This window comes from Moschus berezovskii, chromosome X, assembly GCF_049115385.1.
Source record: "Moschus berezovskii isolate FMDL1 chromosome X, NW_MosBer_1.0, whole genome shotgun sequence".
NCBI lineage: Eukaryota > Metazoa > Chordata > Mammalia > Artiodactyla > Moschidae > Moschus > Moschus berezovskii.
Window position 1 is genome coordinate 43422740 of NC_142488.1, and position 9913 is coordinate 43432652.

General features: G+C 37.5%; 1 pseudogene; it reads right to left on the reverse strand.

Moving 5' to 3' along the window:
* Positions 1–7835: 7835 nt before the first annotated feature.
* LOC129563864 (tripartite motif-containing protein 60-like) lies at positions 7836–8826 on the reverse strand (annotated as a pseudogene).
* Between the last annotated feature and the right edge of the window lie 1087 nt (positions 8827–9913).

The following is a 9913-nucleotide window of genomic DNA, read 5'->3' on the forward strand; positions in this document are numbered from 1 at the left end:
CTGTACAAAAAAGATCTTCACAACGAATTAATCACGATGGTGTGATCACTCACCTGGAGCCAGCCATCTTGGAATGTGAAGTCAAGTGGGCCTTAGAGAGCATCACGACGAACAAAGCTAGTGGAGGTGATGGAATTCCAGTTGAGCTATTCCAAATCCTGAAAGATGATGCTGTGAAAGTGCTGCACTCAATATGCCAGCAAATTTGGAAAACTCAGCAGTGGCCACAGGACTGGAAAAGGTCAGTCTTCATTCCAATCCCAAAGAAAGGCAATGCCAAAGAATGCTCCAACTACCACACAATTGCACTCATCTCACACGCTAGTAAAGTCATGCTCAAAATTCTCCAAGCCAGGCTTCAGCAATATGTGAACCGTGAACTTCCAGATGTTCAAGCAGGTTTTAGAAAAGGCAGAAGAACCAGAGATCAAATTGCCAACATCCGCTGGATCATGGAGAAAGCAAGAGAGTTCCAGAAAAACATCTATTTCTGCTTTATTGACTATGCCAAAGCTTTTGACTGTGGGGATCACAATAAACTGTGGAACATTCTGAAAGAGACTGTAATACCAGACCACCTGACCTGCCTCTTGAGAAACCTGTATGCAGGTCAGAAAGCAACAGTTAGAACTGGACATGGAACAACAGACTGGTTCCAAATAGGAAAAGGAGTACATCAAGGTTGTATATTGTTACCCTGCTTATTTAACTTATATGCAGAGTACATTATGAGGAACGCTGGGGTGGAAGAAGAACAAGCTGGAATCAAGATTGCCGGGAGAAATATCAATAACGTCAGATATGCAGATGACACCAATCTTATGGCAGAAAGTGAAGAGGAACTAAAAAGCCTCCTGATGAAAGTAAAAGAGGAGAGTGAAAAGTTTGGCTTGAAGCTCAACATTCAGAAAATGAAGATCATGGCATCTGGTCCCATCACTTCATGGGAAATAGATGGGGAAACAGTGGAAACAGTGTCAGACTTTATTTTTTTGGGCTCCAAAATCACTGCAGATGCGGATTGCAGCCAGGAAATTAAAAGACGCTTACTCCTTGGAAGGAAAGTTATGACCAACCTAGATAGTATATTAAAAAGCAGAGACATTACTTTGCCAACAAAGGTCCGTCTAGTCAAGGCTATGGTTTTTCCAGTGGTCATGTATGGATGTGAGAGTTGGACTGTGAAGAAAGCTGATCGCTGAAGAATTGATGCTTTTGAACTGTGGTGCTGGAGAAGACTCTTGAGAGTCCCTTGGACTGCAAGGAGATCCAACCAGTCCATTCTAAAGGAGATCGATCCTGGGTGTTCATTGGAAGGACTGATGCTAAAGCTGAAACTCCAATCCTTTGGCCACCTCATGCGACGAGTTGACTCACTGGAAAAGAGTCTGATGCTGGGAGGGATTGGGGGCTGGAGGAGACGGGGACGACAGAGAATGAGATGGCTGGATGGCATCACTGACTTGATGGACATGAATTTGAGTGAACTCTGGGAGTTGGTGATGGACAGGGAGGCCTGGCATGCTGTGATTCATGGGGTCGCAGAGAGTTGGACACGACTGAGCAACTGAACTGAACTGATACATGGGGCTTCTAAGGTCGTGCAGCTGTAAAGACTTTGCCTGCCAATGCAGGAGACACAGGAGACGTGGATTCACTCCCTCGGTAGGGAAGAACCCCTGGAACCTGAGGAAATGGCAACCCACTGAATTATTCTCGCCTGAAAAATTCCATGAGCAGAGGAGCCTAGAGGGCTATGGTCCACAAGGAGTCAAGAATCGGACACAACTGAGAGACAGAGTACACATGCTGCTGCTGCTAAGTCGCTTCAGTTGTGTCCGACTCTGTGCGACCCCATAGATGGCAGCCCACCAGGCTCCTCCGTCCATGGGATTTTCCAGATAAGAGTACTGGAGTGGGGTGCCATTGCCTTCTTTGAGAGTACACATATACATATACATATTTAGAATAAACTTTTGAGACATTTCTGATGAGGAACATGAAAAAAATTTAGCATGGCTGTATATGATTCTCTTTTTGCTTCTGGTCATGACTCAGATTGTTTAAAATTTTGAGCTTTTATGGAAGTATGCTGTCAATTAACTCAAGTGTCCTACAGAGTATTGACCATCATTGTGAACAAGTCTTTTAAATTTAGATTGTATTTTGTTCAATCATTTAGAAATCTTTAACCAAAGTACTCAAGGAATGGAGTACCAAAAATTTCAGTTTTTGAAGCTCTTAGCAAATTGAAATTATGAAAATAAAGCTTATATATAGGAATAAATTGAAATTCATTATTTATCAGATTATATGATGAGAGCCCAAACTACATACAAGATTTAATTTTGACATTCTACAACTGCACTTTGTAATATCTTGACTTGTTTCTTATTTTTAACTAAACCATATAATCTGTACTGTAATACTAGAATATACTTGAGAAAGCCTTGATTTTTCAGTGTTTAAATTTGGTAAATCATTCAAAAGAATTATAAATACAGAAAATTTATTTAATGAATTTTATCTTGTAAAAATATTTGTTGAAGAACTCTGCTGCTGCTGCTGCTGCTAAGTCCCTTCAGTCGTGTCCGACTCTGTGCAACCCCATAGATGGCAGTCCACCAGGCTCCCCCATCCTAGGATTCTCCAGGCAAGAACACTGGAGTGGGTTGCCATTTCCTTCTCCTGAAGGACTCTAAATGGAAGCAAAACACATTACCCTTCAAAATATTTCTCCATTTTTCAATAAAATAATTGAAATCAAGTATACTCTCTAATTAACAGGATTTGCTCTATCTTATAGATGCTGTAACATCTGTAAAAAGACTGTCTTCTCAATCAACAATATTATAATCTTCAGAAAAGAATAAATTGAAGTTACCCAAAATTTCAAGTTTATTGGCTATAGAGTACAACTTTGAGGAATATTGCATGCAATTTTACTAAGTCCTATTGAAAAAATATGTTTTCAGAAAAAAATGTCAGTTAACATAGTATTAGAAATATATATAGCTAATAAATTGATTAAAGTGCATGAATATGTACCAGGAATATTTTCTTTATGTGTTTTTTAGTTTTGGAAAATCATTTTGAAAAGTCTTTTTTTCATGGAAATAAATTTATTTTTAAAAATAATTCCAATTTGGGAAATATTTTAAATATATATTATACTAATTTATACCAATGAAATTAGCCCAATTTGTTGGTCAATAAATACATATTTTAGAAAAGCATGAAACTGCAGCTCTTCAAATGTTTGATTCTTCAAAATATTTCATTTTGGAAATTAAAACACTTAAAACTATTCCTAGGAGGCTTCTCTTGTTACAGTTACCAGTAACCATCATGTTGTTAAAAACAATGGACATTTTAAAGTCCTCATCTTACTTGATATTTTTTGTCAGCTTTTCACATTGTTTACTATTTCCCTCTTCTCAGAATGCTCATTTTTCTTGGTTTCTCTGAGGCACACTACACTCTCTGGTACACACACTTCTCAGTCTCTTATGATGGGCTTTTTTCATCCTTTTCATCATTAAATGCTGAAATACATCAAGTCTTAATCCTTAAGCCACAACTTTCATTCTAGGTGGTCCTCAAACTACTGTGACTTCAAGTAACATAAAAATATGTATCTCATATCAAGATCACTCTTTTGAATTTCAGACTTAGAAGAAAATGGCTTCCCAGGTGGCGCAGTAGTAAAAAAATTGGCTTGCCAATGCAGGTTACACAAGAGATATAGATTGGACCCCTGGGTTGGAAAGATCCCCTAGAGTAGGAAATGGCAACCCTGCTATGGCATTCTTGCCTGGAAAATTCCATGGTCAGAGGAGCCTGGTGGGCTACAGTCCAGAGGATCACAAAAAGTCAGACACAACAAAGCACAACATAGCACTAGAAGAAAAGCTTGTCAAACTATCTCTGTAAAGGGATATATATTAAATATTTAAAAAATTTTGATCCAATTGGTTTCTGTCAAACTAATCAACTCTACCATTGCAGTGCAAATGCAGCCATAGACAATATATAAATAAATGAGCCTGGTTGTGTTCCAGTAAAACTTTATTTTTTAAAAAAGGAGTGAGCTATTCAACATTGTACTGGATGTTCTAGCCAGAGTTATTTAGACAAGAAAAAGAAATAAAAAGCATCCAAATTAGTAAGAAAGAAGTAAAACTATCTTTATTTGTAGATGACATGATTCCACTTATAGAAAATCCCAAAGAATCTATAAAAAAGCCACTAGAGATAATAAATTAATTCAGGAAAGTTGAAAGTTATAAAATCAGCACACATACACACTGACAAGTTGTGTTTTTAAACACAGGCAATGAAAATTCTCAGAAGGAAATTAAGAAAACAGTTTCATTTGTAATATCATCCAGAAGTATAAAATACCTAGGAATAAATTTAACCAAGGAGGGGAAAGACTTGTACTGCTGCTGCTGCTAAGTCACTCCAGTTGTGTCCGACTCTGTGCGACCCCATAGACGGCAGCCCACCAGGCTGCCCCGTCCCTGGGATTCTCCAGGCAAGAACACTGGAGTGGGTTGCCATGTCCTCCTCCAATGCATGAAAGTGAAAAGTGAAAGTGAAGTCGCTCAGTCATGTCTGACTCTGTGCGATCCCATGGACTGCAGCCTACCAGGCTCCTCCATCCATGGGATTTGCCAGGCAAGAGTACTGGAGTGGGTTGCCATTGCCGTAAATTACAGAAAATCTAAATAAATGGAAAGATATCTCATGTTCATGGATTGGAAAATTTAATATTTTAAGATGTCAATACTATCCAAAGTGGTCTACAGATTCAACACAATTTCTATAAAAATTCCAGCTTTTCTTTGTGTAGAAATGGGAAAGTTGATTTTCAAATTCATATGGCATTCTAAGGGTCCCAAAATATCCAAAGCAATCTTGAAAAAGAATCAAGTTGGAGGACTCACATTTCCTGACTTCAAAACTTACTACAAAGCTATAACACTCAAAACAAAATGGTACTGGCTTACGTATAGACATATAGAGCAATGGAACAGAGCTGAGATCCCAGAAATAAACCCTTACATATATGGCCAATTGATTTTTGACAAACATGTCAAGTCCTTTGAACGGGAGAAGAAATTATCTCCAATAAATGGTGCCAGGAAAATCGGATTTCCTCATAAAAAAGAATGAATTTGGACTCCTGCCTCACACCATATACAAAAATGAACTGAAAATGAACAATGATCTAAATAAAAGAGCTAAAAATCCTAAAACTCTTAGAAGAATGTATCGGGGAAAAGATTTATGACCTTGGATTTGGCAATGGATTCTTAGATAAGACACCAAAAGCACAAGCAAGAAAAGAAGAAACCGATCAATTGAGCTTCATCAAAATTGAAAACCTTTGTTCATTAAATGATACTCTTAAGAGAGGGTGAAGAGTACCTAAAAATGGTAGAAAATATTTGAAAATCATAGCCAATAAGAGTATAATATTTTGAATATATTAAAAAGTTACAACTCCTCCTCAAAAAGACAAACAACCCAGTTAAAAATGCACCAAAAATTTGAATAAAAAGCTCTGCAAAGAAGATCTACAAATCACCAATAAGTACATGAAAAGATACTCCTCAACATCCTTAGTCAATGAAGGAAATGTAAATAAAAGCCAGAAGTGAGATATAATTTCACACCCACTAGAATGGCTATAATGATTTATTTTTCATTTTTAAAATTGAAATAAAATTGGTATACAATATAACATAAGTTACAAGTGTACATCATAATGATTTAAAATTTTTGAAATTTAAATTCCACTAATAGTTACTACAAAATACTGGCTATATTCCCTATGTTGCACAATACATCTTTGTAGCTTATTTGTTTATTATATAATAGTTTGTATTTCTTAACCCCTGCTCCTATCTTGTCCTCTACTTCCCCCTCCCCACTGGCAACCATCATAGTTTGTTCTTTATGTCTGTGAGCCTGCTTCTCTTTTGTTATATTCACTAGTTTATTTTTTAGATTCTACATATAAGTGATATCGTACAGTATTTGTCCTTCTCTATCTGACTTATATCAAGTAACATAATACCCTCTGAATCTATCCATGTTGTTTCAAATGGCAACATTTCATTCTTTTTTGTGGAGAATGGATATAATTTAAAAAACAATTAAAAATAAAAAATGTTGGAGAGAATGTGGAGAAATTGGAACCTTTGTACTCTCATGATTGGAGTGTGAAATAGTGCAGCCACTCTGAAAACAGTTTGGTGGTTCCTCAGAAAGTTAAACATAGAATTACTATTTGACCCAGCAATTCCATGCTCAGGTATAATACCCAAAGGAACTGGAAACAGGGACTCAAACAGATACTTGTATGCCAAAGTTATTATAGCATTACGCAGAATAGACAAAAAGTGGAAACAATCTAAGTGTTTATCAACAGGTGAATGGATAAACAAAATGTGGTATGTACATACAATGAAATATTATTCAGCTTTACAAAGAAATTGTTATTTTTTCCATTTAAGATAGTTTATTGGTTGTGTTAAATAAGATATTATTTATTTTCAAATATTTTATCTAAGAAATTCAAAACTAGAAAGATAGTACCAACGATCCTATGTGTAGGGCAGCAAAGGAGACAGAGACATAAAAAACAGACTTTTGTACTCAATGGGAGGAGAAGGTGGAATGATTTGAGATAATAGCATTGAAACATATACATTGCCATATATAAAATAGATAGCCAGTGGGAGTTTTGTGTATGATGCAGGGCACCCAAAGCCAGTGCTCTGTGACAACCTGGAGGGATAGGGTGGGAGTGGGGCTTCAGGATGAGGGAGGCACATGTATACCTATGACCAATTCATGTTGATATATGGCAAAAACCATCACAATATTGTAAAGTAATTATCCTCCAGTTAAAGTAAAAAAGTAAATTAAACAAATAAAAATAAGGTCTTTATTAAAAAAAGAAATTCAAAGCACTTGACAACTGATGCTGGTGACAACTTTGCAATTGACATTGCTACCCTATTAATATAATTTCTGAAAACGAGGAAGAAAAATCCATCCTGATTTTCAGCAGCAGAAAATTTTAAAAATCCAGAATTATCAAGACAAAATTTACTAAGATTAGCCATAAAAGCTGAAATAAAATCATCCTCCAGGTACTTCATCTTTCATAATCTGTTACTGAAGAGATTTTAAGAGATTCAGGATCTGGTCTAGTATAGAAATGGGGCCAAACAGCTTCTATAAAGAATCATTAAAAGTATAGAGAAGAGTTCTATCATTCCTATTATAAAATGAAGACCACACTCAACTCGGTAGGGAAATGTCACGGTCTTTGTAGACCAGGACCTGGGGACTGGAGTTGACAAGAAGAGGGATACAGGGGATCCAAGTCTCGAGTGAAACAAGGGTACTTTATTTGCAGAAACGCATATTTATGTATCTTCATACAAGGCAACTTTAGGCAGTAAAAAATTTGAGCAAAAACAAAGCCAAGCAAATAACAGTCTTTAAAGGGCCAGAAAGCATTCCATATCCTGAGTAAGAGGGGCAAAATGGAATAGACTACCTTTAAGTAAAAGGTCACTGAAGGGAGTCACTGAAAGGAATCCAAGCAGGTGCCCTTTCTCATGATCTCAGTCCTGAGAACTGCGTGCAGCTCTGCTCGTTCCTGTTTTCCAGGAACTGATAAGGAATAGAGAGTCCTTGAGAAACAGCACACAAAAGAAGAGAATAACATATTGGATCTCTTAAAGTTGAACGTCCCCTGACACAGAAAAAATGCCTATTTTTTTCGGTCTTATTACTGGCAGATACATTGCACCTTAAATACTGTCCACATATCTCCCAGCTGCCTGGAATCTATCTTGTACTGGCTGATTCCACCCGTTCCTAGGAAGACTATCTTAACACACACTCAATGTCCATTTAGTTTTGTTTTCCACTTCTACTTCCCAGTAATGCCTGCCATAATTAAATCTCTTAGAACCCAGGATAGCAGGGCAGAGATGAAATCTCCTTAAGTTATAACAAAGATTTTGTCTTTTTTCTATCCCTGTTGCACACTTTTTCTATCCTCAGAGACAATAAGCTTAGGATAAGTGATTTCAAGACCTAGAATCACATCTACTTATAATGGTCTGATAATTTTGCAAAGCCAAAATATTGTGAGGAATACTGAATCCCTATTTCTTTAATCAAAATGAGAAGATGTCAGGGTATTTTAGGTTTTGATACCTGTGGTGGGATATTCATAACATGTATCAGGAATCCCAGTTCTGACTGCACAAACTTGCCCTCTCCCTCCCTCAGTAGATGTTTTAATGTGGAAACATGATCTGAAAATATTATGGAGTTTTCATTTAGTGTTGTTAAAATATCCACCCCTTCATTTTGTACCTGCTTAATAGCCCCTTCTGGAGAAGGAAATGGCACCCCACTCCAGTATTCTTGCCTGGAGAATCCCATGGATGGAGAAGCCTGGTAGGCTACAGTCCACTGGGTCGCAAAGAGTCAGACACAACTGAGCGACTTCACTTTCACTTTCACTTTAATAGCCCCTTGCTTATTCTATACAAATAGTTTAAATTGCTCAAATTCAGAATTTATTTCTTCTCTCCTACACTCTACATTCTTTTCCCATTCCACTTATTTGCTGGTTTGCAGAGTTATCACTTTTTAAATCTGTTTTACATTGCTCCTGAAGGGCTCCATGCTACAAGGGAATGAAGTTCTGATACATACTACAACATGGGTGAGCCTTGAAAACATTATGCTAAGTGAAATAAACTGAACACAAAAGGACAAATACTGCATGGTTCCAATTATTTGAAATATGTAGAATAGGCAAATTTATGGAGATAGAAGGTAGATTAGAAGTTACCAGGGGCTGAGGGGAAAGGGGAGTGGGGAGCTATTGTTTAACGGTTACAGAGTTTCTGTCGCTTCCCAGATGGCGCTAGTAGTAAAGAATCCACGTGCCAATGTAGGAGACGCAAGAGACTCAATTTCGATCCTTGGGCTGTGAAAATCCCCTGGAGAAGAGCATGACAACCCACTTCAGTATTCATGCCTGGAGAATCCTATGGACAGAGGAGCCTGGCAGTCTACAGTCCATAGGGTAGCAAGAGTTGGATACAACTGAAGCAACTTAGCATGCGCAGAGTTTCTGTTGGGGTAATGGAAAGGCTTTGGAAATAGAGAGTGGAAATGTTTGCATGACATAGTGAAATTAATTAATGCCAATAAATTGTATATTTAAATAAGGATAAAACGGTAAATTTTGTTACCTATATTTTATCACAATAAAATTATAATTTTTTTAAAAACACACAGTGAGCCAAATTTGTCCTATCGGTCAGTTTTCCAACACCTGGCTGAGATAATATTTATACTTGAATATCTGACAAGAATCTCAAAACTGAATTTATGATTGTCTTACACAAATCTATAGATTTCTAGCCTTTCCCATCTCAGTTAATGATGCCATCATTTTCCTGGTTGTTCATTTTAGAAACTTGAACGTTATCTTTTACATTTCCTTCTCCTTTAACTCTTATTCCTAAATCCTATTGATTCTATGCTGCTGCTGCTGTCACTTCAGTCATGTTCGACTCTTTGTGACCTCATGGACTGTCGCCCGAATGGCTCCTCTGTCCATGGAACTTACCAGGCAAGAATACTGGAGTGGGTAGCCATTCCCTTCTCCAAGGCATCATCCTGATCCAGGGATTGAACCCAGGTTTTCTGCATTGTTGGCTGATTCTTTACTATCTGAGCCACCAGGGAAGCTATTGACTCTATGCCCCTACACATTTCCTGCTGCTGCTGCTGCTAAGTCACTTCAGTCGTGTCTGACTCTGCGTGACCCCATAGATGGAAGCCCACCGGGCTCCCCTGTCCC